Source organism: Pan troglodytes, chromosome 3 (assembly GCF_028858775.2).
Source record: "Pan troglodytes isolate AG18354 chromosome 3, NHGRI_mPanTro3-v2.0_pri, whole genome shotgun sequence".
NCBI classification, from domain to species: domain Eukaryota; kingdom Metazoa; phylum Chordata; class Mammalia; order Primates; family Hominidae; genus Pan; species Pan troglodytes.
The window spans coordinates 151,525,451-151,551,816 of NC_072401.2; the positions used below are offsets into that span (position 1 = coordinate 151,525,451).

General features: G+C 35.0%; 1 protein-coding gene across 24 annotated transcripts in view; it reads right to left on the minus strand.

Annotated features, from left to right (window-relative positions):
* Positions 1-26,366, minus strand: part of IQCM (IQ motif containing M) — a 464,883-nt gene that overhangs the window by 396,796 nt on the left and 41,721 nt on the right. For 12 of the 24 annotated variants that reach the window (XM_054683878.2, XM_054683881.2, XM_016951055.3 and 9 more), the window contains one exon: positions 778-840. The exons of 5 other annotated variants lie outside the window; for them this stretch is intronic. The gene's annotated coding sequence lies outside the window, so the exon portion shown is untranslated. Of the gene's footprint in view, positions 1-777; positions 841-19,841; positions 19,925-26,366 lie in introns of all 24 variants that reach the window. 7 more of the 24 variants (XM_054683879.2, XM_054683880.2, XM_054683882.2 and 4 more) reach the window with 1 other exon arrangement.

Here is a 26,366-nt window from a genome sequence, read left to right on the forward strand (position 1 = left end):
TCAGAGTCTAGGAGCACTGTGATGAGAGCAAACTTGGATTTCAATCCTGATTCTGCCATTGCCAAAGTGATCTGAAGCAAACCAATTAACCCCTCTGAATCCTACCTTGTCTAGAAGCAAAAGATTTAAAATAGACCCATAATATTAAAAATAGCAGCTTCAACTTATGTTTAAAGGAACTCTGTCTCAGAAGTCAATGAGAATAACAGGTGGAAAGCCTGGCTGCTCTGACTGAAGAGGATCTCATGGGCTTTCCCTGAACTGCCCATCACTCCCGACTACCTCCCACCCACCTTCAACCCCAGCACTCCAAGTTCAGAGGCACACCATCAATGACTTCAAAGGTACCTTCTGGATATAAGTTTTCACTATTTCATAAAATAGATATTATGTTCTATTCTTTTATGGGCATGCATGGACACTTACATTAATTAAGATATCTCAAATATTCCCAGCTTACATGAAATATTTAAATCTTTAAATCACAAAAAAGCAGTTATTAATACATTTCAGTTCTCAACTCATTAAAAAGGAGATGTTAAACTGAGAACACTCTCCCATTATACTTTAAAATTCTTACTTTTTTTGGCTAAAATACACTCTTTTTTTCACCTTTTGACTCTCTTAATGGGTAAAACCAACTATTCTGAGCCATATTCAACAAGCTATGGAGTTTTTCTGTGATCTTATTTTAGGATTTTGATACTGTTATGTATAAAATAGGATTTGGCAATACATGGACATGTACATTGAAGGTCACTGAAGATCAAAGCTTACCAACAGATGATGGGCTGGGGTTGGTGAGACAAGACTATCATTCATAGTGGTTAGGTGGAGTAACTTGGGGGTAAAAAGGAAATGATCAATGTTAGATAGACCCATACTTGAGTAGAGATCAACTACTAGAATAAATCGAAATACTGAATTTTAGTCCATGTATCATCCACAATTATAAGCACAAATGTACCTTATAATATAAAGAACTTTTACAAATCAATGAAAAATACAGGCAGTTGAATATAAAAATAGGCAACCAAATGGGAAAGAAGCATGTGAAAAGACATTCATTCAAAACTCATTCATCACCCAGGAAACACAAATAAAACCACGACCATCACACTCCCAAAAGAATGGCTTCTTTAAAAATACCAAATGTTGAGACAGATATAGAACTACTGAAATATTCACACACTGCCTGTTGCAGTGTTAGTTGGTAGTCTTCAGGAAACCATTTGGTATTATCTTTAAAAATTGAATCCATACCTAACCATGACCCATCCCTCAGACTCCCAACAGAAAGGCTTATAATGTATACCAAAAGGCACATATAAGAATGATCATAGCAGTGCTATTTGTAACAGCTAAAAACTAGAAGCAACCCAAATGTCCACTGACAGTAGAATACACAATTTGCATTTTATTTATACAATGGAATATTTCACATCAGTGAAAATAAATTGTATATTCAAAGACATAGTATATTCTCACATATATTATTTTGAAAGAAGCCAGCATAATCAGGACACGGTCTATGTTTTTAATAATATAAAGTTCAAAAACAGGCCAAACTTACTAATGACAATAGGAAACAGGATAATAGAGAACTGTGAGGAAAGAGTGCAGGGTCTGAGGTGGGGGGCACAAGGAGGGCCTCTGGAATACCTTCCAGGGGGTAGGCATTTCTTTATCAGAGGGTGATTATAGAGATGTGTACACTTCGTCAATATTCATTGAGCTACACACAGGAATTGTGCACTTTTCTGATTATATGTTATAAATCAATTACAATTTACTTAACAATAATTATATATACTTTATTAATGTTTCAATATAACCTATTAGAACCCTGAAAACACTACCCTAGTCATTACAGGTAGTTCCATTTCTCTTCTTACACTCACTCAAAAGAAATATGAAGCATCAAGCTTTGGTAAAAGCCACCAAGATCTGTGCTGGATTGTAAGCCCCACCAGTGCAGGAACTAGCTGTTTAAATTTCTTTGTCTTCCATAAGACTGAGCACATGACTAGCCAAGTAATAAAACTCTATGAAAACTGTTTATTTGAATTCCTGAAAAGAAGTCCTAAAGCATTAGCATTACAATCTTCTTTGTTTTCTCAGAGTTCCTAATATTTATTTGGAAATCCCGCTACTACTGAAATGTATGTATAACCTGTCATGAATTTTTGTAATGTGACTAATGGGCTTTGCTTATTTAATTTTTTCCCTCTTGTTATCTTGATAAAATTTTGATAGGAAGACCATAATTATCCAATGAGGAGCTAAGTACTTTGATGCAAAGTGAACGGTAATGAAACACACACACACTCTCCAAAAACTGGTTTCAGAAAAGTTCACATTATTCCACATTTTTCTCACCTGAAATTCCCATTCAGTCATTGAATACAACCCTCATATGCCGAGAGAAAGGCAGAGGTGGGGGTAATAGAGTGACGCTTTCCTTGAACAAAATGTTAAAATATTAGAAGCTATGTCTTATTGTAAATTTTATTTCTGGGGGATTTCAGTTAGAAATGTATCAGTTAGGGCATATATGTCCAAGAACAAAAAAGGTAATAAGAGCCTTATTTCCTTAGAACACTACTATATCAGAAATGATTTCAAAATATTTTATGAAGAGTCCCGTATCAATACATGCAGTTATGCCTTCACTGATAATTGTGGCATGTTGTGACTCTGTTTTTCTTGTGATTTTCACAGATTAAAACAGTGCTGTTATAAAAGTACATTCTCCCAGTTATTAATCTCACATGCCTTAAATAGAAGCCATTAACATTTTATAAATAACAATAAAGAGAGAAAATTTATAAAGCATTCCCCGCTGAGATGTTTGGGACACTATGTTAACAGTTAAAGACAACAATGAAAACACCATAAAGTTAATTACAACAAATTAAATACACTAAATTAGAGGCCAAAACTGTTCAACTGTTCCAATAGAATTATGCTGTGCTTAGAAATAGTGATGTTAAAGAGCAAAATCTAGAAATTTGAGCAAATCATGAAATATTGCAAAATTCTGGCTTATATTTTCTGTTTTCTTTTTTATCTCTATAACCTTGTAAAAACTAGCTAATATTTACAAGGTCTGAAATGGTTTTGGAGCGTTTATATGTAAGGGATAGTTTCAAGGAAAACAACTTTAAAATTGAAAACAATCTTGGGAGTTGATTTGTTTAGCCTCTCATTTCACAGGAGAGGGAAGAGCAACATAGGGCTGTAAGTGATTTCAGCTTAACACTGGATTTGTGAATGAACTGGAACCAGAATATGGGTTTCCTGATTCCTGATGAAGCAAGAATCCCCCTGATGAAATTCCAGAATTTTCCCCTCCGTGAATTTCCCCTCCGTGAATTCCTTCTTTACCTTCTGCTCTCTAACTGAACTCTCTTATTCTACTTTGTTCTAACAGAGACAGTATGACGTCATGGTGAAGAGCACAGACTTGCTCAGATGGGACTGGGTTCAAGCCCAGGCTTAATCACTTCCTAATCAAGGGCCTTAGGCCTTGAGTAATCGATTCATTCCAGTCTGCCTGAGATTTTCCTGGCTTTAAAACTTAAGGTCCTGAATCCTGGGAGCTGCACAGTCCCAGAAATTAGGACAGCAATTTTCTTAACCCTCATAGACTAAGCTCTTTCATCTGTAATAATCATTATATAATCTTTATATCTCACAGGGCTACTGCAAGACCAAATGAATGAATGTCTAAAAACATTTATGACAGGTCTACACCTGGTCCACTCAGTAAGTACTCATTTCCATATCTGTTACTTCTTATTGGATCTTATTCTATATTGGAGATTTAAATTTGAGAGTAGTTTAAACCAGAGATGATATGTAAAACCAAGAGAGAGAATGAGTTCTCTGAGAAATAGGGCAAGCAGCAGACTCGGGGAGGGTGGGAATAGCATAGAAAGAACAGAGAACACAAAGAAGGATGGCGAGTGCCTCAAGGCCATATTCGTCAACATCATCAAAGAAGAAAAGAAGGGAATTCTAGGGACATGATATGCATGGAAGGACTTAGTAATAAACTCTACTCTTGAGTCTATAAATATGTGTGGATTCTGTAAAGAATTAAAACAGAAGAAAGAGAAAGGATAAGAGATCTATAGGTATAATATTTTGTGTACTACATGGGTGACTTTAGAAACATGAAGAGTCCCCAAGAAAGCAAATATTGTCCACAATTAACACGTCATTGATGCATACAGTATCATGTCTAGCATTTACATCTTTCTAGAAAAAAAAAAAATCCCTGGGAGGAATAACACATTGAGTAACTATTATCAAAGCACCTATCTTTTTCTCATCGATATCTGGCTGAAAGGCCAGGCACGGGTGGCTCACGCCTGTAATCCCAGCACTTTGGGAGGCTGAGGAAGGTGGATCACCTGAGGTCAGGAGTTCGAGACCAGCCTGGCCAACATGGTGAAACCCCATCTCTACTAAAAATACAAAAATTAGCCAGGCATGGTGGCAGGCACCTGTAATCCCAGCTACTCACAGGGCTGAGGCAGGAGAATTGCTTGAACCTGGGAGGCAGAGGTTGTAGTGAGCCAAGATCACACCACTGCACTCCAGCCTGGCAACAGAATGAGATTCTGTCTGAAAAAAAAAAAAAATGGCTGAAAGCTTTTCCCTAAGGAATGAGACAGGCATTAATAGGGTAGGGATGTACTTTTAGTCATCTTCAAGGGCCAGAAATAGAAAATTAATACAGAGGGGTGACGGGACTGAAGCTGTGGATGCTGTTCCAGCTCCCAGAAGCCAAGTAGAGGCAACCTGGAGTTCAGCTCCAGTGTAGTAACCAGAACTCAGAGTAATTCTCATGTTAGGTAGGGGATCACAGCCAGGCTCTGCTAAAAATGACTAGCTGAAAAGAGGTAGAAATGCAACTTCCCACTGGTGCTTGATATAGGGGGTTATTACAAGCTCCATATTTGGAGAGGCAGAGGAGACAGACATGTCTTACCACCACGCCCTAGCCACACCAACACTGACTCAGAAACAGGTTTGAAATATCACTATCAAAGGGGCAGGAGCCCCAAGGAACCAATATAAGATCTGGTTCTGGACTGGGAACTTAGGGGCAACTACAAAACTGTGAATCAGAAAGTGGTGAGCATTAGAAGTAAATAAAACATAAAAATATAATAAAACTTACTACTCTACATAAGCCTGAAAATTATTATGAAATAATTTAAAAATTATTTAACATATGTCCAAAACTAACACTAGGAAAGACAGCCAATAAGATCAATAAGATCAACAATTGGAATACTAATTTACTCCATAGGAAATGAAAACAATAAAAAAAATGAAAAAGAATTTAAAATAAGTAGGTTAAGACTCTACCAAGAGACAGAGGAGGAAACCATCTCTCTAAAAAAGAATATAAAAATATGAAACAAAATAGCCAGAAACAAAATAGAGATATGAAATAGAACAAATTGGAATCCTTTAAATAAAAATATGTTCTTTCAAAAACTGTATAAGCTTGATATACAGAATAAAATGTGGATTGGACACAGTATAAGAGAATCAGTGAGCTAGAAGATAACACTAAGGAGTTTCCCAGAAGTTGATGAAATGAGATAGAGAAAGAAAGATGAAATAACAATGAAAAGATATAAAGGAGGGTGTGGGGAGGGAGGAGTGATAGGATTAGGAGATATACCTAATGTAAATGACAAGTTAATGGGTGCAGCACACCAACATGGCTCATGTATACATATGTAACAAACCTGCACGTTGTGCCCATGTACCCTAGAACTTAAAGTATAATAAAAAATAAAATAAAAACACTGAGACCAGAAAAAAAAGATATAAAGGAAAAACTGAAAGATTCCAACATGTGTATAAAGGAAGCTCAGGGGAGGGGGGTGGGAAATGGAGGAAAAACAATATTTGAAGTATCGTATAGAAAAATGACATCAATATAGAGATTAAAAGTACATTCCAGATGCCAAGAAAGAATAAAAATAAATCCACACCCAGACACTTCCTAGTGAGTATCAGAAATGAAGAAAAAAAAAGAATCATCTAAGCTGATTATCTCCAATTTTTCTCTTCCCATTCTCTTTTGAACTGGCTCTCACCAGACTTTTGCCCTTGCTACTTTAAACTGCTTCTAGTGAACTCTGTGACTACTAAGAGCCCCCTAAAGAACTTATTACCCAGCTGCTAGCAATGCTACCAGATTACAATCCACAGCTTTGCCCTTCAGAATTGCCCTGTCTGAGGAGTCACACAGTTACCTTACAGGGCAGTCCAATATCAGTGACTAGTCAACTAGGGTTTATGCAGGCTCAGATAACTTGTCCCAACTCAGGACAACTCTGAAGGGTCAACTCAACATTAAAGCCCCTCCCCGCCCCGGGGAGTCTTCGCTAGACTGCATCACAGCTCAATTTCTCCCTCTGACAATTCCTGCTTTCTTCCCTTTCGAAATCCAGAGATGGCTATTTCAAGAGCACTAATTAACAAACATCTCTCTCATCCTCCATGTCAGAGGGTCTTTCTGGGGAATGCAACCTGCCATTCTTTGTCAAAGTCGCCAATAACTTTCATGCTGTTAAATCTAATTGTCAATCTTAGTCCTCATCTTAGCCAACCTGTTAACAGCATTTTATGTATTTTATCACTGTCTCCTTCTTGAAATATTTTCTTCATTTAGCTTCCAGGGATTTCCAGTGTCCTAGATTTTCTGTTACCTTCTCTTACTTCCTTCTCAGTCTCTTATGCTAGTTCCTCCTCATCTCACTGACCTCAGCATATTGGAATGTCCCAAGGCTCAGGCCTTGAATCTCTTTTCTACCACATACATTTATTTTGTGATTTAGTCCTGGCTCATGGCTTTCAATACCATCTCTATGTTGATAACTGGCAAATAGATATTTTTATCCTGGGCCTCTCCCCTTGTCTATCTCACATCTTCATTTGGATGTCACCAAACCATCTCAAATTTTACACATCAAAACTGAGTTCCTGATCCTATTCTGAAGATTTCTCCCTCAGCAAATGACATCTCCACTCTTCCAGTTACTGAGGCCAAACAATCATCTTTGGCTCTTCTCTGTTTTGTACATTCTATGTCCTATTCATTAGCAAATCCTGTCAGCAATACCTTCAAAATATATTCAGAAGCTGATAGCTTCACAACACCTTTACTATTAACACTCTAGCTGAAACCACTATTCTCTCTTACCTGAATTATCAGAATAGCCTCCTAAGTGGCCTAGTTCTACTTCCTGCCCCTATCCATGACCTACTCCCAACCCAGCAACCAGAGTTATTCAAATAAAACATAGGTCAGACAACATCCTCCATTCAAAAGCTACTGATGCCTTCCAGTAACAATGGAGTAAATATAGAAGTCACCATGTCCCCACACACCCCTACATTATCTGTGGCTAGCTGACCTCATTTTCCCTCCAGCCCCTCAATCCCTCTCCTGGAGCCACACAGCTTTCTTTCCCAGCTGCTCTGGTCAGACCAGGATTGCCCCCACCTGAAGATATTTGCATTTGCTACCTTATTTGCCTGAAATGTTCTTTTGTCAGATTCACAAGGTACCAACCCTTCACTTCTCCCAGGTGTATACTTAAACACACCTTCTCCATGAGGCCTTCACCAGCCACCCATTCACAATTGCAACCCTCCCTAAATCCTTCCTGATTTATTTTCCTCTTTACACTAATACTATTTAACATACAATATATAAAATACTCATTTATTATTCATCTCTACATGCAGAGACTGCTAGCTGATTCCCAAATGTATTTTCTCTTCCTCCTGGACCCATAGCTGGACTACTTTTTCCAGGTGCACTTGAAGTTGAAGTGTGGCAAGTGACTTAGTTCTGGCCACAAGAAAAAATGTGGTCAAAATAAGTGCCCCTTGTAAGCCTGGTGCCTAAATACCCGCCATGCAATCCTCTATGCTCTTTCCCCTCCCTGCCTGCTAGAATGGAGGTGACTCTAGGACACCATTGGTACAAAAGTCCAAATGTAAAAGATAGCAGAGTCACATAGCAGAATAAGAAGGCTGGGTCTTTTAATAATTGTTTGGAGGAGAGCTGTCTAACTGGGACAGTTTGATGAATAAAAAATAAAATCTCAAGTAATCAAGCTACTGATAATTAGGAGTTTAATTTATTATAGCATCTAGCTTTATCTTAGCTTATATATTCACTCCCTAGACTGCAAGGTTAATGAATGCCAGGATTTTTTACTGCTTTGTTCACTGATGTATCCACCCCCATGCCTACAACACTGACTGGAAATCAATAAATATTTGAAGAATAATGAATAAAAAACTTAAATTCTCACATAGAAAAAAGATAGGCTATCTAGAAAAGGATGGCAACTTTGATAAAAGAACTCTTGACAGCAATGATAATTAACAGAAGACAATGTTTTAAAACATCTGAGGGAAAATACAAATAAATATAAAATTCTAAATCAATCTAAACTGTCATGCAAAATTGAGAACAAAACAAAGACTTTCCAAAATACTAAGTCTAAGAAATCATACAACACACCCAAACATACAGATCCTCAAAAGTGCTACTAAAAAATAAGCTTCACAGGAAGAAGAAAATGAACCCAAAAGAATGAATGGAACACAAGAAAAAACAAGTAAGCCCAGAAATTGATATTTACAAATATGCTTATAAATATGTTTATGTTTATAAATTTAAACAGCTATTACTTACAAAAATTTAAAAGAGCCATCAGTGTGGATTTTTTCATGTAGAACTAAAATTTTAAACCCAACAATCAAGAAGGGGGAAAGAAGGCACAAAAAGGAGGAGTTAGTGGATTAACGGTTCTGGGTCCTTAGCTTGTTTAAGAAGAGGATAAATAGACTGAGCAACGTTTAAAGAAAAATTTGGAGACAAATATTCCCATTGAAATATTAAAGGTAACATTTAATAGAATAGAAATATAATGTATAACTCCCAAACTACCAGATAAACCACATAGTAATTTTTGAAAATGTTATCAAGCTAAATAAGGCCATAGATGGCCGGGCGCGGTGGCTCACGCCTGTAATCCCAGCACTTTGGGAGGCCAAGGCGGGTGGATCACGAGGTCAGGAGATCCAGACCATCCTGGCTAACACAGTGAAACCCCATCTCTACTAAAAATACAAAAAATTAGCCGGGCATGGTGGCAGGCGCCTGTAGTCCCAGCTACTCAGGAGGCTGAGGCAGGAGAATGGCATGAACCCGGGAGGCAGAGCTTGCAGTGAGCCAAGATCCCACCACTGCACTCCAGCCCGGGCAACAAAGCGAGACTCCGTCTCAAAAAAAAAAATAAGGCCAAATATGAGGAAAAAGAAAAAGAAAAGGAAAAAGGAAGATAAGCAGAAACCTAAATTAAGATATTAAAATAAATATAAATTAATAAGTACCAAAAAAAACAGATTCTGTTCACATATCAATAGAGATTATCAAATAATACAAAGACAATTCAGCTGAGGTTGGCTATAAAAGCTATAGTTAAAACCAAAGAACATAGAAAGGGTGAAAATTCCCAAGAAAATAAATACCAAGAAATAATAACAAAAAAATTTGTAGCAATAATGTTATCAGATAAAATAGACATTAGATGAAAAATTATTAATAGGGATAAATAGGTATGCCAAATTATGATTAAGACAACAACAGGTCAAGAAGACGGGGTAAACATGAATTCATACGTACCTAACAAAATAGTTCCAAACTTTTTAGCACACACAAATTAGAAAGGATTTAGATCTAACATTAGATATATTCCTGATATTATATATATGTGTGTGTGTGTGTGTGTGTGTGTGTGTGTGTATTTCTGCAGAAAAAATACATATTCTTCTTAAGCACACGTGGGGCATTTACAAAAAGTGTCCATATTCTAAGTCACATGAAATGTCTCAATAAATGTTAAACATTTGAATACAATTGTTAAAAGTGAACAATAAAGATAGCTTATTAAAATATACTCCTGAATAACTCATTGATTAAACCATAGATCAATAGCCAACACAATATTGAAGAAGAACAAAGTTGGAAGACTAGCACTACTTCATTTCGAGTCTTAATATAAAGCTACAGTAATCAGGACAATGTGGTATTGGTAAAAGAATAGAAAAATAGATAAGTGGAACAGAATGGATAGCCCAGAAATAGTCTACATAAATATAGTAAGCTGACCTTTGACAAAGGAGCTTTTGTAGCAATAGTGTTATCAGATAAAATAGACATTAGATGAAAAATTATTAATAGGGATAAATAGGGATCTATGGACAAAAGACAGTCATTTCAACAAATGGTACGGAACAACTGGACATCCAGATGCAAAAACAAAGAATCTAAACACAAACCTTACACCCTTCTCAAAAACTAACTCAAAATGGATCACAAACCTAAATGTAAAATGCAAAACCATAAAACTCCTAGAAGACAACAGGAGAAAAATCTAGATAACTTGGTTTGGTGGTGACTTTTTAAAATATGACACCAAAGTTATTATTCATGAAAAAATAATTGATTTAAGATATATTTTATTAAAATAAAAACTTCTGCTCTGTAAAAGACACTGTCTTGAGAATGAGTAGACAAGCCACAGACTGGGAGAAAATACTTGCAAAAGATATATCTGATACAGAACTGTTATTTAAAATATACAAAGAATTCTCAAAACTCAACAATAACAAAACAATCTGACTTTTAAATGGGCCAAATATTTTAACAGACACCTCACCAAAGAATATAAATGAAAAGATGCTTTACATTATACATCATCAGGGAAATGCAAATTAAAACAATGAAATACCACTACACATATTAGAATGGCCAAAATCTAGAACACTGACCACATCAAATGCTGACAGGAGGCAGAGCAACAGGAACTCACTCATTGCTGGTGGGAATGCGAAATGATACAGCCACTCTGGAGGACAATTTGTCAGTTCCTTACAAAACTAAACATGCTTTGACCATGTAATCCAGCTATAGCACTCCTTAGTATTTCCTCAAAGAGTTTAAAACATGTCCACATAAAAGCCTGCATATGAATGTTCATAGTAGCTTTATTCATAATTGCTAAAACAGAAGCAACCATGATATCCTTCAGTAGAATGAATTATTATTCGGTGCTAAAAATAAATGAGCTATCCAGCCATGAAAAGACATGGAAGAAACTTAAATGCACACTACTGGGTGAAAGAAGCTAATCTGAAAAAGCTACATACTATATAATTTCAACTATATGATATTCTGGAAAAAGCATAACTATTCAGACAGTAAGCAGATCACTAGTTGCCAGGGGTAAAGGGAAGGGGAGAGATGAATTAATAGAGCACAGCGGATTTTTAGGGCAGTGAAATACACCACGTAACGGTGAATGCATGTCATTATACATTTGTCCAAACCCATAGAATGTATAACACCAAGAGTGAACCCTCATGTAAACTATGGGTGTTGGGCAATAATAATGTGTCAATATAGGGTCATCAATTGTAACAAATATATCACTCTGGTGGGTGATGTCAATAATAGGGGAGACTATAGTATAGCCTCATGAAATAAACAGATCACATTCACTAATCAATAGAGATTATCAAATAATACAAATAAAATTCAGCACAAGTGAATTTAGGCAATATATAGGAAATCTCTATACTTTCCTCTTAATTTTACTGTAAAGCCAAAACTTCTCTTAAAAAATTAAATATCTTTTTTTTAAAAAAGAATAGATCACAAGGGAAATTATGAAATATTTAAAATTGGGAGTAAACAGAAACACAATAAACCATACCTATGAAAAGCAAAGTAATATCAAGAAATAAGTTAATTGTCTTAAATATGTTTATTAAACCAAAATAAGCATTTAAACAAGCATTCAACTTTAACAGATACAAAGCAAAAAAAATATTAAATTCAAAGAAAATAGAAGAAAGAAATTTAAAGGAGTAAAAATGAATAGAAAACAACTGCAAAATATGGCACAACAGAGATTGTGAACAAAATCAAAACTAGTTCTTTGTAAATATTAACAAAATATACAAACCTCTAGGTTCTAGACAGAAGGAAGGAAGGAAGGAAAGGGAAGGGAAGGAGGGAGGGACGGAGGAATATTAGGAAAAATGGCAAGGCTGAAGATGATGGGGAGAGAAGTCTAGATTTTGTTAGGGTACTGGGTGGACAAAATAGGCCCAGTTAAAGGACAGCAAGCAAGGCCCAAACATTCAAGAGCAGCACAAAGGCAATGGGTCTTACATCGAAGAAGAAATAATAGAGAATAAGGAAAAAAGACCACAAAGAAGAGCATGAAATATACCAACAAGAAAGCCAAGTGAAGAGTGGCATAAGTTAACCATATGCTAGCTCTTCAAGTATTTTCTTTCTAAGTAAAGCTGGAATTACAAAAAATAAAAGCAATTTAGAATAAAATGACTTTATTAAGAACTATTTATACACGATGAAAATAGTACAGCAGAAGGTTGAAAGTGAACTTGTCGTTTTATACCTCTGAATAGCTCATTAACAGAAATCAAGGTAGTCATTAAGAAAGCACAGCCAATCTTCCTCCAGAGAAGGATCCCTAATCCAACTACTCACTAAGGCTCTGGTTTCAGATTTCATGTGCTGGAAAATGCCTTTTAGGCCAGAAACAATGATTATTTTATTTAATTTTTATTAAAATATACAAATAAAAACTACCAATGAACTCAGTGTTATATTCATGTTTATATATATATTCATTTACTTATATTTGACATTTTTCTGAGATACATCAGAACAGAGTAGATAAAATTACAAAGTCAGTCAAAAAATATTAAAACCAGATTTGGCCTAGATATTCTCTTCTTAGTATTTACTTTTAGTATTTACTCAAAGAGTTTAAACAATATTTAAATAAATACTCTTAGTACTTACTCAAAGAGATATTCTTTCCCTACACAGGACTCCCATATTATGCCCAAAGTCTTTTGTATTTTAACAAAGGAAATGTATCAAGGCATTGATCACTTGCTTTTAGAGAATATGTCAAAGAAAATATCAGGTATTAGAGGACAGAGAACTTTGTAAAACAAACTTTCCTGGTATTTCTAAAATCACAATATAAAGGGGGGACCACTACTATTCTGCCAATTACTTGGGCTAACAATACCTTTGATACATACGCCAGCAAGTGAAACTAAATAAGTGTTTAGAGCCAAATAAATGATATAAAATCTAGCTTTCCTTCACATATAACCTTATTACTAAATACTTTAAAAATCATAAAAATCCCCTTAATCATGGATCTATTTATGGATCTCTTTTTATCAAAGTACCAGTGTTTATAAATAATCTAATAATAAATAATCCAAAGCCACATGTCCAGCTCAAAGTCCCCATGTCCTTACTGATGCTCAATAAGTCTGGGCAAAGGTGAACTCATTTCCTATTCCCAACACTACTACCACCCTGTGCTTTCCCCTTCCTTAGTTTTGCTCACGCTGCTTTCTCCAATATTGATTTTCTTTAGAGGAACATACTGAATGCCTCCTCCACAAAATTTTCTCCTTTTGCTCCTCCTCATCAGAAGTCTTTCTTCTCCTGTAAGAATCCCACAGCACTTACACTATCTATCCTTTATAATACTTGTCCTTTTAAATCTTGTAGTATGGTTATTTGTGTGCACATGTTATATCCCCCACTATACTTACAAGAGTCTTAAGGATAATATTTCTGTCTGAATTATAATATCCCTCATAGTTCCTAGGAAGAGTCTCTAATACAAGTGTTCAAAACTATTTGCAAAACAATTGATATAGCAATAAATTGCAGTGATTTTGTTAGTAGTACAAAGAGCTAGTTCCTTAGAAATATATGTGCCAAAACTATATTTAGCTACTGACTTCTTGTATGATATGATTTATTTTCTGGGACCTTAATTTCTCAAATATGTATAGCATTAATTAAGAGCAGTAAAAACTTTTTAACTTATAAAATTTATGAAAAAAGTTATATGATACACAAAGTAAAAATTAAGGTCTTTAGAAATTAATGTAGATGTTACTGTAAGTATCCTCCAAAAAAATCAACCTGCTAGCTTATCATAAAGAACTGAAGAATTTATCTCCATTGACAAGGCTTAATCATCAATTAGGACAATATCTCTAGGTAAGGGGGTACTTTAAGACTGTGTGAGACACAAGAGGTCATAATTTTTAAAAATCTAATAATTAAAGGTGCAAACTTCCCAAAATAATTTTCATGATTAAAGGATAAAAGATCTAGGCATGCTCAGTGATGAAAAAAAAAAAGAAATGACTGAGGAGGCAGTATTATAGCTGTCACGGTTAGGGAGGACAGGCCTCAAAAAACCATTAGGGTAGCCAAATAAGAAATGATAAAGTTAAGATACAGTAAAACAAGTTTAAGCAAAATATTAAGAAAAACTGCATGGTGAATCTTTAAAATTGTATCTAAAAGCTTGAAAAATGTGACAGGGGAAATTCTTTATTGGTAGGGAAAATAGAGGGATATGCAAGTTTTAAAGCAATGAACAGAACAAGATCACATTAGGAGAGCAGGCCCTTACTTACAAAGACATGTGCATTGAACATAAAGGTTGCAGTATTTCTATATTAAAAAGGTATTGTGATCTCCTAGGCTCTGCTCATCTCTCCTCTCTATAAGACAATCAATGCCAGGAGGGAAATTATATTTAATTTCTTTGTTATTTAATAAATTTTGGGTGGAGTTCCACATGAGGGATTTGAAAAAATAATTTCTAGTTCAGATTAATTTATTAAAAGCCTATTCAATTGTAAGTCAGGGGATAAGGTTCTCCACAGACCTCTATAACATTTAACAAACAAATTGCTTAATACTTTATTTGAATCACCTTTCCTAATTACTCTTATAAGGAGTTCTCAGAGATGTTAATCCGTTGCCACATAGCAATTTTTAGTAGCAGCTTCATAAACGTGTTAAATTTAAATACATATTTACATGAGGTGCACACATCCTCATGTAAATATGTATTGAGAATTGTATGTATTACAACCAGTTCCATGCTCCTATAACTTCATACTCCACAGGAAGTTAAATTCAAAAGGCTATGGCGTGCATTCAATTAGTCACATTAAAATCTAATTAAATTTAATCTAATATTGGCCTTCATCCTGAAAATATTATGGCTTTGTATTTGTTTGGAACTCATCATCATCATCACGGTCGTCACCAGGAAGCAATAATGTGGACAGCATATTATACCAACTAGTGTACAGTATAGCATGATTTATATGACATCAGGAAGAACAAACAAAAAAAGCCTAGTTTGTATCCTAAACTATTAGTTGGGAAGATGGACAAGCAGATCCCAAATCCAGATATGGTGAAATAAACATTTGCAGTCATCACAGAGTATTTTTTTTTTTGCATGTTGAATTGAGGATATACACAAAAATCCATGCAAAAGATGGGACTTTAAAGAGGTTTCTAGAGGAGAAAAAGAGGCTTAGAAAAGCACAATGAGTGGAGGAGCTCCTCTCCTAAACTAGAACATCAGAGGGAATCTCACAAAAGGCTGTAAATTAGGATAAACTGGTATGTGAAGCCCCCAGAGTATGACTGTTACTACGCTAAACCCTTTAATACATTATATTATTGAAAAGCTACATTTAATAATAATTGCTCCACATTTAGTACAAATAATCTCAATTTCTTAGCTAGAGACACTGGGGTTTGGGGAGAGCCAGTGATCTGCTCAAGGCGGAAGAGCTACAGTGGCAGAGCCAGGATTCAATCCAGACTCCTCTGACTCCAAAACTCAAGCTCTTAATCTTTGGGCATGCTGCTTTTCACTATGAAATGAATGAAGAGAAAGTCCTGCAAAAAGATGCAATACCTGAAGAACAGGGAACTTTTTTTTTTAATCTGCAGGAATCTCTGTAATGAGGAGGAAGATGTTGGAACAGAAAACACTTGGTGATCTTGGTGTTAGAGCTGAGCAAAGTGCCCTATTTGCCAGAGAAAAGATGCATTTAAAAAAAAATAAAATAAATTTTTAAAAAAATCCTCAAATTACCTTGTGACCAAAAGTGCTGGAATCAAGTACTTGAATCACAAGGCAAATTGGATTTCAGTGAGGATGCTCTTATACCCTGTTGGGGCACAACAACAAATTGCCACAAAAACTGGTGCTTGGATATGCTGAGAGATCTTAGAACCTGAATCAGATTCAAGGTCCGTCTAACCTTGTCTTATTTCACCCCCAAGCACTGGGAGAGAATCTCTTTGGAATTTCCTTATCTGACCAAGAAAACATCTTTCCAAAGAAATGCAATCGTCTTAAACCCCCTCCCTAGGGATCTCATCAAATAACCAGGAAAGACCAATCACTGCATAAGAGAAGAGACTGACAGTCCTCACTAGCCTGGACAGACTTTTCATCTATTCTTCTGAGAGCAGCTCCAAGAGATTTCCTGAGGGACTTAGTCTGCATAATGAGACAACTTTTGTCGCTGTGCAGCTCCCTGCTCACCTTCACATAATGTCTGCCTCCCGCCTCCCAGGCCCATACATCTCTCTCTTGTGAAGAGAGTATTTAAGCATCACCGTCTGGCCCCTCTTTAAGTTCACATTTTGTATGACTCCCCTGCATATGTGTGCACATCAACAAATGTTGAATGCCTTTTCTCCTTTTAATTTGCCTTTTGTCAGTTGATTTTCAGCAAACTTTCAGAGGACAAAGGGAAAGTTTCCCCTGCCTTTCTACAACTCTCTAGTGCAGGAACAGGACTAGAGACCTCATAGCTGGATAGAAAAGCTTGACATACTGCAAATCCTACATTTCCCTAACAAAAATGACAAGTCCCAAGCCACATATCTCTGGTCAGGTATGGTATGGGTTATTGAACAAAAATGATTTACTAAGGTTTTACTACTTTAACCATAGCTCAAACTCAATAGCAGCATTGCTTTAACATTTGCTTCTGAATGTTACAGAAATCAGGAAAGAACAGGAAAGGGGTCTCAGAGTGATATTTGGGTCTGCCACTAACCTAGAAAATGATAAAGAGGAGAAGAGTTGACAGCTGCTAGACATAGAAAAAAATGTTTCTTCCATCAAACCAGTTCAAAATCACTTTAAACATAGAAAAATTACCAAAAAAAAATTCTTTATGAACTATCCTTGAAAAATTTAGAATGTGACACATTTAGCTACACTAATGCATCTTATGTACTAGCTAATGCTGGGATCAGGGAAACCAAAAAACAAGGTCAGAGTCTGTCTGGAACAGTCTTCACCTAGATGAGGTGACCTCAAGGAGCAATAAAGGTGGCATTATTATGAAGTATGAGACAGACATTGGCCAAGATAAAAATATGTGTGAGAATATTAGAAATATATCAAAGATGAAATAATTTCGAAGGGAAAAAAGATAAGAATCTCTGTGCTTATGAAATCATCTTTGCAAAAATTATGACACTGAGAGAAATCTAACATAACTGATTCCATTTTGCTTCCAACCTCACAAGCTAACTGTCCTGGGTGGAGGTCAAGCTAACAGAAATTATAGTTTCACTTTAAAGCAAGGATGATAATAGACCCTTCCCAAAACTAAGTCCCTTCTGGTTGGGGACTGAAAACTGCCCTTGTAAAATTAACGAAAGACCACAGGGTTAGGATTATGGGAGGGGCCTGAATTCTGCTAAAATGTTAGTGTAGCTAAATGATAACCAGTTATTGTATCCTAGCTTGCTTTTCTATAATTTCTTACTTCTCAGGAGTCATGTAACCAGAGGTCACAAGATTTGTGACTTCCCCATTTGCTCCTATAGATAACATCACTATCTTGGTCTTTGAGTTATTTTTCAGACTTTTGCATTCTAGCAACGGACTGAATCCACCCAGATCCATGACTCATACCAAGGAACTGATTCAACCAGTCCAGTGGCCCCTACCCAGAAACTGACTCAGCACCCAAGAAATTTTTTGACCAAGATCCATGGTTTCATCCCCAACCAATTAGCAGCACCCATTTCCTAGCCCCCTGCCCGCCAAATTACCCTTAAAAATCCTAGCCTCTGAGTTCTCAGGGAGGTGAATTTGAGAAATATCTCCCATTCTTCAACTCAGCTGCCTTGCAATGAATAAACTGTCTCTGTACTGCAACACCACTGTCTCTGTGTATTGGCTTTTCTGTGCAGCAGGCAAGAAGAACCCACTGGGCTGTAACACTTATTGCTGTCAAATTATTCCCCATCTACAGACAAAATGGACTCCCTGTGGCTAACTGAGATGCTCAAGTTAAAGCAAAACTTGGCAGCCATAGTAGGATGAAGGGGCAGTCACATACTCTGTGTTCTTGGAAAATGTTGCAAAAAAATATTATGACTTCCCTTTCTGCAATCAAGCTAAACCAGTTCCTGTTATTGATGCCTATGGATGCCAAAATAGACTGCTGCTAAAAATTTCCCAATTGACCACTTGGAATTAACCAATAGAGACTTGTCGTTTTAGGCTTAAAGGTGGTCCAAGCAAGGCTCTGTTCCTGGCTCCCCAGATACCCCTCCCTTGCATTTCAGTTCTTGCCTTTATAATCTCTAACTCTCCAGTCCTTCCTCAGAGTGTAGTTTTGTATTGTCCCAAAGGCTGGGTCTACCCAATCTAGAGATTACTATCAGAAAATAAAGCCCATTTTATTGTCCCCACAGGTCGTATGGTCTTTTGTTAACATTTCTATTATTGTATTTCTATTACTTGCTAACAAATGACCCAACTGTTACTATTTTGCAATCATTACTCCATAACAGGAAGAATTATTATGAATAAATCTTAGTATAGAAAAGAGGGTTGACAAAAATAGAAAATTTGGTGGATTCCTATAGGTACAGGATTTGGCTCTCAGGCTTGCAGGTTAAAAAAATCATTGCATATAACTTTCTGATGTTTAAATTCAGTGTTACTACGGCTACTCTTTTCACATTAATGGAAAGTAAACCTAATAGTAGTAATCATATTTTTTCCTTACTTAGGGCTAACTGAAATATCTTTACCTAATGATATCACTAACAAAAACAAATATTAGATTTTAAAATAATATGTTTAAAAGGATCATATTTTATAAAAAGTACAAATGAAATTGTAATGCAATTTCATCTTTTTTCTTTTCTAATTTTTCTAAAAACAACTTGCATTACTCATATAATTTTTAAAAGACAGAATAGAAAGAGGTAAAATCTAATGAAATGATTTTCATTAACCAAAATTATCTGTCACTAAAATGGCCATTTATTTATTTCTTAAAGTAACTATCATGAAGATCTTCATGAAGATCTTCATGAAGACACGCGACGCTCAGATATTACAATAAAAGGGTATTAAGCTGGGTGCCATCTTGCCTGAGAAAACTTGATACACACAAGTTTTGTGTATCAAAGAGAATGCTTACTCTACAACTGGTTTTTCAACAGTTCATGAAAGATTATTACCTGTATTTGTTTCAACATATGTTCACAATATGTAATTTTTATTTCACTATATTTAATTATATTTTAATTTGGTTCATTCCTGCTGTCATATTCAGCTCCTGCAGTTTCAAAATTACACTAGACGAGAGATGGCTTTAAATAGCAAATCCCATCCATGCATGGTGCTGACATCAGTATTGGAGGATAATATTTCCTGAACTGGACCCCAGTTTCTAGGATGCATCTTGTTTGAAGGCCTATGGTCTTCCCTCACTGATTATGTTGGTGAGTAAAAGTTTCAGTATGGTAACTGCACCTTTTCATTGTATTAAATGGTTTGTTGAGCTGTGTTTATTACCTTTGCTGATCATCACTCTTATCATTAACATGACAAGTTAAAATGATTTTTGAATAATTGCAATCCCTATGCGTAAATATTTCCTGAAAAATACAAAGAGAATAAATATGACTGTAGATGAACTATAGACACATTTTTAAGTGATAACATAAAATGGACTTTTATAAATATAAATACACTAAGAATATCTCTTTTATGGTTTACAGTATTTACTATTTTTAACTTACGTAGCTGGCCTAATTTTAGTTATATGGGCCTAGAAAAAAATTCATGTGAAATGAATGTGATAATCAGTTCCACGTCTCACCTAACTCACAGCCCTGATGTAACTAATTTTATCACCAAAGTTCCTAAAATAATAATTAAACTGGAGATGAGGTTCTGTTCACAAATCTTGCATTTGGCTTTAAATTAAATATTTTATAAAAACATGAAGCGATGGTTAGATTAAATTGTTAGTAATCATGCCTTCAGCAAAGACATAATTTCAAAATCCTTCTGAAATTTGGACATTGGATTAACTGTAATACCAGCCAGCGTATAACTTTGCCCACATCACACAATCTGCTGATAATAAAACCAGAGTTAGAATTTGAAAATTTTACTTTCTAGGTAGATCACTTATAATGAACCATCCAATTTTCTATCCTGTCATTGGATTATGGATAAGTACAATAAATTTCATAGATAACCAACAGTTAACATAAAAAATTAAGTAGAGACATTATGCCAAATATTATTACATTGCTTTAAAAGTTTTTGGACAAGTGCATTTTAAAGTTAAAATAAAATCTTACGTGGATCAATTTTCTGAACAGCCTAGACACAACCCTTAGGAACTTGAACTTTTGCTGCCAAGAGTTCCAGCATGCAGAATTCAGCCTGTGACATTTTTCATGTAATGGGATTATCCCACTATTTCCCCCACCCCTAATCAGGGTAAGGTTACTCAACAACCGGAGCACTTAAACAGAGACCAAAGATCATTAGGGAAAATACTCTGAGACACGGCAACTGAATCACATAATTATCAAAGGTTTAGGATATGTGAATCTGCTGTCATATTACTTGGCACCAAGAGTTATGAACAAAAAAGCTGACAAACTTGAGTTTTTTGGGCACTTTATGTAACTCGTTAACCAGGACAATTGAATTCTTTGTGGCATACTAAATTTATTAAAAATATACTTATGGACATTTAAGCTATCTGAGGTAATACATTTAGATCAAGTACTTTAGAAGAAATATTAAAATCTCTGCAGATCATAGAGTGAAATATCCAAATAATCTTTCATTATATAGGATTCACTGTTTTTGTATTTAACAATTCATAGATATAAAAAAATTATTATTATAAGTATCACTATGGCATTAGAACTTTCCTAAACTACAGATTCTATCTCATTAAATATTCATGCATGCCAGGTTTTCATACTTGGTCCTCTCATTCTGAAGAGTTTTATTAGGGAAACTCTTCCATACCCATGAATTCAAGCCCTCCTGAACACGTAGTTCTGAGATCCAGAACCATATATTCAACTGCCTGCTGGACATATCCGCCCCCAAGGTAGTCCATCAGGAATTGCTAACTCAAATTGACCACATAAAATCCAACAACCCTTTATATCCAAAATGAGCCCTTCTCTACATCTTCACAAATAAAACTACCTACCATTCTGACTCAGCATGTTAATGGGGCACACATAGGGGAGCGAAGATACAGTCCAAGTCCCTTGAAAGTGCAAAATGATATCAAAGATCCACCCACATAAAACCTAGAGCCCCAAAATGTACAATGCTCTATAGCTAAAAAAAAAAAAGTTTAAAAGTAAAAGGATAGAAAAGGTAGACCACGCCACAGTAATCAAAATAAAAAAATGGAGTAGCTATATTAATATTAAAGTATATTTTGAGCAAAGAATATTGCCAGGGATAAAAAAAAACTTCATAATAATAAAAGGGTCAATTGTATAAGAGGACATAACAATCCTATTGTGCTTAGGTTTATGCACCTAATAACAGAGCTTGAAACTACACAAAGTAAAAACCTAATAAAACTGCAAAGAGAAATACGCAAATCTACAATTATGGTTGGAAAGTTGAATATTTCTTTGTAATTGATAGAAAAATAGATAATTGGCAATAATGCAGGAGAGTTAACACTATCAAGCAACTTGACATAACTGGCATTTACAGAATAAAAAGAATAGCAAATTAAACCTCAAGTAAGCACAATAAATAAATAGCAGAGCAGAAATCAACAAAAAAGAAAAAAAATAGAAAATATTAATAAACTCCAAAGCTCATTCTTTAGAAAATCAATAAAGCTGATAAACTGCTAGCCAGACTCATGGAGAAAAACTGGGTGAAGACACAAATTATCAATAAAAAAGGGGGCATTGCTACAGATTCTACAGAAAGTTAAATAAGTGTATTTTATCAATAACTTTATGTCAAAAAAATTCAACAACTTAAGTAAAATGGTATTCTTAAAAGATACCAACTACCAAAGTTCACTCAAGAAGAAACAGATAACCTGCTTATTTTTAAAATTGACTGGATAGCTTTTTCACAAACAAAGCTCCTGGCCCAGATGGCTTCACTGGTGAACTCTACCAAAATTTTAAGAAAGTTGTAATATCAATTCTACACAGCTCTCCAGAAAATTGGAAAGGACAAAAATACTTTTCAACTTCTTCTGTGAGGCAAGTATTAAGGCAAAACCAGAGATACATTACAAGAAAAATAAAACAAAACCTATGGACGATATCCTTTATGAACATAGATGCAAAATAAAATTAGTAAATAAAATTTGATAATATGTAAGAAGAATAACACATCATAACAAAGTTCATCCCATAATGCAAATTGTCTTAACAATAAAATATAATGAATGTAATTCACCATATTAACAAATTAAATGAGAAAACCCACATAATCATCTCAGTAGATTTAGGGAAAAACAAGTTTGACAAAATTCAATATTCATTCTTCATTTTAAAGTAACTTTCAGCAAGCTATGAATAGAATTTTCTGGACTGGATAAAGAGCACCTATGAAAAACCTACAGCTAGTATCATACTTAAATTAACAGCGTAAGACTGAACAATTTTCCCCCTAGGGTCAGGAACGACACAAAGATGTCTATTCTCAATACCTCTTCTATAGTACTGTACAGAAGGTTCTAATCAGTACAATAGGCAAAGAAAATGAAACGAAAGACATCTGGACTGGCAAGGAAGGAAAATTGTCTTTATATGTCCAGTGCTCATTCTATCATACCTCTAACTTCATGATTTATATTTTCCATCTCTTTATATGTCTTAAATAGTAAAAGAAATCTACAATTAAAATTACAGCAAGAATGTTTATTAGCAGTTATATATTTTCTATAAAGAACACAATTTTATTTTTCAGACAGATAACCCAAGGAAACTGTTATCTATGAAACAGAATATCATTGCCTGCCAAGAACCCTCTTAGCAACCCCTTTTAAATCTACTGTTTTTAAAAATGTCCTACTAAATTTTTGTCTTCGAATTGTCATCTAACTATCTGCCCCTGTCAAGCACAATGCCTTATCACAAGTTCCAAGTCATATATAGGCAAAAGAATAAAAGCTAAAGACAAAGACGGCCTTAAAATAGTTGTGTCACGCTTAAATGTCATACTGTCTCTTAAAAAATCCTCATATTACAAGTTCATTAATTTATTCACTTAGATTATGAAAGTTATCTCTTCAAAATATCCCATTGTAGAGTAAAATCCTTTTCTCATTCTATCTGGGAAAGACTTAAAAGACTAATAAAGTTCTTTCTTCCACATCTTTACTTCTTGGTTGGTTACTTGGTTCAGGCTTCCTCTTTATAGTAATGCTTTGAAATGTGTTATGTTCAGATCGATTTTATAATTTTATAGTGAGATTACATTGTATATCCTAAGTTTGTGTGTGTGTCTGTACTTGTTATTTCTAACACTCCATGTGTCTTTACATTCATTCATAAACAGATTCTGATGAATAAGAAAGCATAAATTCTTGTGCTGATAATGAATTATCATGACAATATGCTTTTACTATCTTTATTAAAATAGATCATACTAACGGATGTATTTTTTAATCCTACTAAGGGGTAAACATTGGAAGACTTTTAACTTAAAAGAAAAATAATTCTATTTTCTTTTAGTAGGATGACCCTATGTCCCATTTCAATCAGTTAAATCTTTGCACCTATTATCCTAGTTCTGTCCAGGTTAGCATTTGTTCTGGTAAAAATGTCCTGGCTGAAATGATCAACAACATGGTCACCTTGCCTTTTAGAGAGGTAACTCTGAGCCTCAGGAAATGTTCATATCTTTTGATCAATTAATCCTTCAAGAAATCTCTGCAAATAAAATAATTACAAATGCAGAGATACACGTTTGTATAAAAATATGTCCATTATGAGATTATTTATAATTCAATGTAAACACAGTAGTAAACAATGTAAACAGAAGAACCACTAATAGTTCATAAATAAATGGAATATTACACATAACTTACACATCATGGTTTTTCAAATGTTCAATTAATAAGAAATGCTCAAAATGTAATTTTGATAGAAAAATAAAGTACAAAATGTGTATATAGTATAATCTCTACTCTGTTACATATATTTCATGCATAAATACATACACGCACCACCCATTCAGAAAAATAGAAATGTGCAAAATGATGAATGGTTATGGATAATTATTATGGGTCATATATTTCCTTCAAACTGCTGTGTTTTTCAAGTTTTGTTTAATAATGTGTCACTTTATAAACAAAAAAATACATTGTCACAAGAATATAAGAAAGAGAATCAAGATGACTAAAAAAAACTACCACTTTGGAATTTGGGCAGTAGAGAAACTAATTTGTATAAGTAAATGAGGCATAAAGCAAGAAGCATCTTTGAAAATAACATGTTAACATTGGTTAGTAACAGGTCATTTTCTGTGTTGTCGTTCTTTTCAGACATTACTAATTCAAACAGTAATTCAAACAGAAAAGTGTCTAAAATTGAAGTACTTAAACTAACAACTAGATATCACTTTGAGTCTAATATTGTGAACACTTTGTGGAACATGTTTATTAAACACTTTGTGTATAAACACTTTGTGGAACATGTTTATTAAAGGCTAGCAGCTAAGATTTTTTTAAAAACACTTGAAAGCCTGTTGTATAAAGAACTCTTAAAGATCCTGGGAATGCTTATCTGAGGGAAAAAATTTAAGTGGACACAGATTTTGCATCATCTAGTGAAGAAATAGCTAATGGTCAGAGCTAACCACTTAAGAATTACTATCGGCCGGGCGTGGTGGCTCACGCCTCTAATCCCAGCACTTTGGGAGGCCGAGGCGGGTGGATCACGAGGTCAGGAGATCCAGACCATCCTGGCTAACATGGTGAAACCCCATCTCTACTAATAATACAAAAACATTAGCGGGGCATGGTGACGGGCGCCTGTAGTTCCAGCTACTTGGGAGGCTGAGGCAGGAAAATGGCGTGAACCCGGGAGGCAGAGCTTGCAGTGAGCCAAGATGGTGCCACTGCACTCCAGCCTGGGCGACGGAGCAAAACTCCGTCTCAAAAAAAAAAAAGAAAGAATTAATATCCACCAAATAGATCGAATATCACAGTGCAAAAGAGCCCACATGACAACCAGTTTGGAATCTGGTATTGTTTTTAAATACATTCTTCTTAATCTTGTTTTAGAGAAAGGAGCTAGGCATCAGATGGGTATTTAAACTAACTGTTCTGTAATGATCTCTCCAAATCCGGCATAATGTGATGTTAATATTAGTGAGATTTAATCCACATTTCTCACATTTCTTTTTACATCAAACTGTAAGATAAAGCTGATGTTCCATCATTTAATAGCCAGTTAGTGATTCTTCTCAGCCACTTCACTGTTCATTAGCACTCCCACTAGAGGTGGAGGGGGCAGAGAGGAGTTCATTTAAATGAGTTGACTGCTGTGCATGTTAAAAGTTAGAATAATTATTTCATGCAAGTGTTCAATACTACTGGCCAAAGTGGTGAACTGGTATCATGCATATGCTCCCTTAACAATTTATCCTGATTATCTATTTCCCTTTGGTGTTTTTTGTTTGTTAACTAAACCTACAATTAAAGATTTAGAATATAGTTGTCATCTCAGCCCTGAAATGCCAAATCTGTAACAATATTAATATGGTAATGCTGAGCTCATCTAGCCTAACTCATAGTTCTAATTTTATATACCTTATATATTTGTGTATGTACATGGCTGATTCTTCGTGTTTCTCTATCGTGACTTTCAAGGTAAATGTCATTCATACAAGAAAATCGTCTGTTAAAATCTCTAGGCTTCATTATTTTAGATTTCTGGGTAAGCTCTAATCCAAGGTTTATTTACAGAAAATAGACTACATTGACCAGGTAAAAAAAAAAAAAAATTTTTGTGTGTGGTAAAAAAACACATAACATAAAATTTACAATTTTAACCTTAAGTGTTAAAGTTC